General features: G+C 37.2%; 1 protein-coding gene across 1 annotated transcript in view; it reads right to left on the bottom strand.

Moving 5' to 3' along the window:
* Nucleotides 1–2,712, bottom strand: part of entpd3 (ectonucleoside triphosphate diphosphohydrolase 3) — an 8,298-nt gene extending 5,586 nt beyond the window's left edge. Inside the window, exon 1 of the mRNA XM_027286145.1 lies at nucleotides 2,560–2,712. The gene's annotated coding sequence lies outside the window, so the exon portion shown is untranslated. The remainder of the gene's footprint in view (nucleotides 1–2,559) is intronic.
* Nucleotides 2,713–6,141: the final 3,429 nt, after the last annotated feature.

The following is a 6,141-nucleotide window of genomic DNA, read 5'->3' as shown; positions in this document are numbered from 1 at the left end:
TTGTTCAGGCCATCAGGAAGGGCAGTAGAGTCTATGGGTGTAAAATAATAACAATAACCACAACTGGACCCAACCCACTGGAGAGGGAAACCAGGTTTTGAAGATGATTCTATTTGTTTTGTGATTAACACTTTTTAATGACAATCAAAAAGCAGCTAGACATTAAATACTAACATTAAAATATAATAAAAATTTGTTTTGTTCTGCTACAGACAATGGCACCTCAGAGAACGATTTCTTTAGTCAAGCAAGTTAGATCCTGTTCATAAACCAGCCAGATATTGTTTTGTTCATTGTCACAAATGAATAATCAGTTCCAGAAAAGAATGTTTGCTTTGGTGGAGAACATTTATAAACACACCAACTTAAAACAATACTTCTAATATGCCAGACTGTTGTTTTCATGTCAGAATCCCTTGTGGTCATAAAAACATACTCAATATGGTTGCTATTATAGGTCTCACACAGTCTGTAACAGGAAACAAAGCTATTCATCCCTAAACACACACACATATCCTGTAACTTTTTCAGTGTATTTTCTGGTTTATTTTAGTTTCCACACAGTTATCTACGCCCTAATAAATTTAACTAAGCTCGGAAATGTCTTGTTATGTGATAGCAAGGAGTGATGATTGAACCGTAAAAGAAGGAAAATAGAAAATAGGTATTATTCAACCGTCTGTTACTTAAACTTGTTGAAACTGACACATTAAGCTGTCTGTTCAGTAATGTGTGATCATTAGTGATTGCGACATTATAATTACAGTCTCGTGCCAGTCTATAACTACAAGGTAGTGCTGTTTCAACCTTGTCATAAGTGTTATTATTGGACAGTTGGATAACAGTTGGTAAAGCAGTACCACACTGTTTTGCTGCCCTTCCTATTCTTCACTTACGTCTTCATTTTAATCCTCTCTGGATATCTTTTTAAACCGCATAAAACTAAAAGTAAATATTCCTTTCAGCAGACTGTGACGACACTGATATAGTGTGTTATTCTTTTAAATTACAGCATTTAGAGTTGCCACAGCAACGCCTGTGAAAACAAGCAAGTCAAAGCTGTTAGACAAGGTGTGTTTATAACCTGGAGACATGACAAGCAGTCTTGTGTCTCTGACAGATAAGGTGTTTAGTCTGCTCAACAATTTACTGTTGTGTGTGAGAGAGTTGATTTTTCAGATTAATAAATCTGGGTGATTTCTTATTATAATTATAATCCAGACATTTTCCAAAATATTATTAATTTTCATTTTCCAAAACCATTTTCAAAGGTACAGGTCAGCTGTTTTTGTTTCTACAAGAACTGTATGAGAAAGACAACAGAGGTTGCCTATCTGCTTTTTACAGTTATTTTTAATTAGATTAATGTTATTAAAGACACAGGCTACCCCAGGGTATTAAAACACAAAAATTAAAACACTTAGCAAGTTTAGGAGTTAATGTTTGATGTGTCTAACACAATAGCCAAACTAGCAGTGTTACTGTTTTTTTAAGTTTTTGAAATAATAACTGTAATTTTATAACTAACATGATTATTTGCACCTATCGAGGAAACCTTGTTTTGTTCATCGATGTTAAGGAAAAACATCTATAAAAGCACTTAGTAATATGATCACTGCATGACCAACTGGTCAGTTTAGCCCTAAACATCAGCGTCCTGCTGACTCCAGGTTGCTTTAACGATGTCTGTTGCTTTCAGGGGCTGTCCATTATAACAGCTCGGGTTTACACACTAACCAATGTTTTCAAATAGCATCCAGATCATTTCAAATAATTCTTAGGGATTTCATTTCATAATTGCACATGTTACAATACATACATAAGGAACATGAGGGAACTAGATGACCATATCAGCAATATCCAATGTGCAACACATTTCACATCAAGTGTTCATGTTTTTGTGTTTTGTTTTTCATTACAACAAACATTACATTGAACAGATTAAGCTCTAACTTGCATTGTACCACAAATAGGCTGCTGTAAAAACATATAGAGACACTCACAGTAAAAACAAGTGAGTTAAGTAAAGCCAGTTCTTAAGTTTTACTCAGAAGTTACTCTCTTTAAACGCTGTACTTTGCAGAGTGTGTACATCTTACAATCCTCTAGTTTGTAACCACTAGACTTACAGTGATTAGTTATTTTGCCTATACTATTTTGTTAATGCATTCACAGAGTGCTTTGCATTAGCATTTAGGGTGCACAATTAAATCGATTTTTTTTTGTTTTAATAAATAAATGATGGGTCAACTAGACAAATCAGCATGTCTAAGCCTAGTTTGCATTTAAGCTTCAACCCTGACAACGCCCACAAATGCAACCACGTGGAGCTGGGAAGTGAATAACAAACATATTTGCACGTTATCACTTTTGCTTGTAGGGACTGGTCTCCATAAGGTTTATGAGCAACAGAAATGTGCTTTAAGACTAAACCCTGCACACACAGCAGAGCAGAGTGAGTCATGCAACCCAGTAAAGTGAGTTTCAGGTGAGAAAAATAAATGTTTTGTCAATAGAAGAAGGTAAATAAATGCATGTGAGAGAAAGTAGGTTTCTTACCTTGAAGAACTGGTTTGGTGGTCCAATTTGGGAATGGGAGTGAGTTGATCCAGAGGAAGGGATGAATAAACACAGCAGGAAACAGGAGAGCAGCAAAAGAAGGGTATGAGCTGAGAGAGAGAGAGAGAGAGAGAGAGGAGCAAGGGAGTGTACTAGGAGAGATGAAAGAGTGATTGGCCCGTTGAAACAGAAGTAGTGCACCCCAACAAAACAGAGAGTGAGGGAGAGAGTTTACATGGGAGGAGCAACGTATCCAAACTCTCACCACTCCCACTAGTGAAGCAGAGCAGCTGGTACAGAAAGCAAAGCCTGTAAATGATGCAGGGCTGTTCCTTGCCCACTGTCTATATCTAATGATTAAGCACAGATACTGGTGCATATGTATGAAACAATGTGAGAAGAGAGAGGGGGCGCGGTGGTAAAGTTAATTGATGTAATCAATAAGATAAAGTGCAGTGTAGCTGAGTATCTGCTGTGTGGGTTATCACAAAGTCAGCTCGTATTTGTCAGGCTTGAAATGAGGGACAATATGTAATGGGAAAACAGGATCAAGTGCTGTACAAACAATCAAGGATGTGTTGATACCTGCAAGCTCCTTCTTCCAAGTTCTCACGGTGAGCTATGAGTCACTATTATGTCCATCAAAGTTGGACGGATGGAAAATTGCTGTAATCTAGTATGTTTGTTTTTCTTCCAGAGGCAGGAGGCAAAGAGCTGAAAGCATACTTTTGAATGTATCCCTATGGGTGCATATGAGTATGCGTATTTTTTTAAGCATGCAGACATGAGTCTGAATTTGGTAGCACTTTGGAAACACAAGAACTGCTTGCATTTAAAGTTGTATGTCTGTCAAATATACCATTAGTGCAGAGTCGTCTCAATGCATCAGCTTTCAAAGTCCAGGAGACCAGATCAATGGCCAAAACAACTGCAACAAGTTCATATAACATATCTAAACAATCCTGAACAATTCCCATTTCTTCATTCAAACATTAGTTTGTTAATCAAATTATTTATTATGGCACTCACTTATTGCCTAGCAGACCCACTCACCAACCTTGTCTTTGAGCTAAGTTAACTAGGATTGTGAACGACACTCAAGGGTGTGAGAAAATTGCAGCTGGTTATACTACCCAGCCTCCATTCTCCATGAAATATGTTTGAATTGTCAAATTAATCATATTTGTTTTTTTTATTTTTTCACTGTTTTTGGATAATGCATTCTAGTGTTACTGTAAACATTGTTTTGGGTTTACATTAACAACATATTATGCTCTCCAGCTTCATCCAGTGCCCTGACGGGGAACATTGTCTCTTCTCTTCTCACGACTATAAAGCTGCTGCAGTGCTTCACATCACTTCTTTAGAAATCCAGTGGACGCATGTGGGTGGTCTTCTGATATCTGGTCGGTCTACAAAGAAGACTCTGATGCAGCCAGAATTACATGTCTGATTCAGTGCTCAGTGAAGTATTTTTAGCTGCCTAAGTGAGACCTGAAACCCTCTGATCTGAATGAACCGGAAAGACAGGACACTGAAAATTTGATTTACACCAAGAGAGGAAATAGAAGAACAGCAGAGAGCTCATATTTTATCACACCTTTATGCGTTTTAAACCTCCTATGTACTTACCCAACAGCACTATTGCTGTAGTGCACCTACTAACCTGTGAGATACTAAGCTGTGTTCAGCTTGTCTTGAACTTGAATTCAAATCCTGCAACATTGATGTAAGACAGATAAAAGATATTGGGAAAGCTAAATGAGTTGGGGCTAAACACTCATGTTGTATCGTTGACTGCATTTCCTTCCACACATTATATATAATATTTGCCAAAACATTGTCATCTTTGTTTGCCAGGTAACAGCAATTGTCAGCCTCGCCCTCACAACATGTAGCTTGAGGTGCATTTCTCCACATGTTACCACATTCACTGGAAAATGATGAAACAATCCACTGTGTATTCAGTTCCCTGCATGCTCATACACGTGTACAAAAACTTCCTCTGAATTCCACAGGGTACCTTTATTTAAATCTGATCATTTTTAGTATCAAATACTTACTGCAGGATTTTGTTTAGTTTGCATTTATCTGTAAAACTTAATGCATTTATGCATGTTGAAACTGTATGAGAATGCAGTTTTTGCACTTTTTATACAGAAACAAATCACAGAGGCTTTCTGTGATAGACGTTTCAGTACAGTAACTTACATTTCTATCTATACAATTAGAATGTTAATAGTCTGTGAGAGAGATTTGAAAAGCAGCCAGAAAACGTTCTCGCTAATTGTATGTGTCCGACTCTGTGCTTTCAAAATGCACTAAACAGACCCATGAATCTACCACAGCCGAGAGAGGAAATGTTGTGGCTGTGTTGCGGCCAGATCAATTAGAGGACAGATGCACTTCAAATCCACAGAAAGACATTGAGCATTGTAATTCAAATATCTCAGCAAGAGCAATGGTTGATAATGGGGTTTGCTCTGTGCTCTCCTATCCTGTTCTCAATTGATTTATTACTCTTTTCTTTTTACTCTCTGGCTTATGTTCAACATTTGCCAAACCCCTTTACTGTACAGTTTTTTCTTACGTAACACACTCTGCCTCTCAAACACATTATAAATGTAATTTAATTGGTTTGATGTATTCTGTTATAGCATATGAACATTAATCTTGACCTATGCTGTGGTCATACCATTGGAGTGTATTTATCATGAGGCTACTAACAAACTTGTTGCAGTGTTAATATACCGGTGCAATGTTGTACTGCTAATAAAAAGGCACTCAGGCCATAGTTTAGTGGTGTCTCAGTTTTGAAAATCCTAGAAAATTAGATACAATACATACATCCATGATTGCACTGTAAAATCACACATACTGAGGCATTCTGCTGTGTCATATTGATAAAAAGAAATGTTGCCATCAAGTCTAATGTGTGGGTTTCTAATGTGCGGGCTAGTGCACTTTATTCCCACACCCCTCCAAGTCCAGTTCAACAGGACCTACTCCCTGGGGTAGCCTGTGTCTTTATGATATTGACAAAGCTCCACATAGTATAGAAAACACTCTTTCCTGCCACTGAATTTACAGAGACATCCCCAGGAAAGCTGTAACACAACCCCGTAGCTCTTGCATACAAAAGCTGTGAAATAACACTCATCACACATACAATTGAATTATGAAAAAGGAAACACTTATCATAATAGAATTTTAAGTATTAGTATCAACAGTAATCAGTGCACAGTTTAACACAAGGCATGAAATACTGTCCGTGTAAAGTGATCTCTGGTCTCAAGTGTAGTTGTGACTTCAGATTCAGTTATGTGCTGATTGTAATGTTTTCCCATCTGATGCCTCCCAAGTGAAAACGTCTCTGTGGCAAGCATCCAACCAATAATCTCAAATGATGGATGCATGGAGGTTCCTGAGCCGAGTGTGCAGTAAACTGTAGAGCTGACATCATGTGTTGGACTGGACTATAGCAGTGTCTTTGAGTACCGAGAAAACAATATAAATAAAATGTATTGTTATTATTATTACTATTACCATTATTATTATTATTATTATTATTATTATTATTAT

This window comes from Larimichthys crocea, chromosome XIII, assembly GCF_000972845.2.
Source record: "Larimichthys crocea isolate SSNF chromosome XIII, L_crocea_2.0, whole genome shotgun sequence".
In the NCBI taxonomy this organism is placed as follows: Eukaryota; Metazoa; Chordata; class Actinopteri; family Sciaenidae; genus Larimichthys; species Larimichthys crocea.
This window is presented reverse-complemented; position numbering and strand designations above follow the sequence as displayed.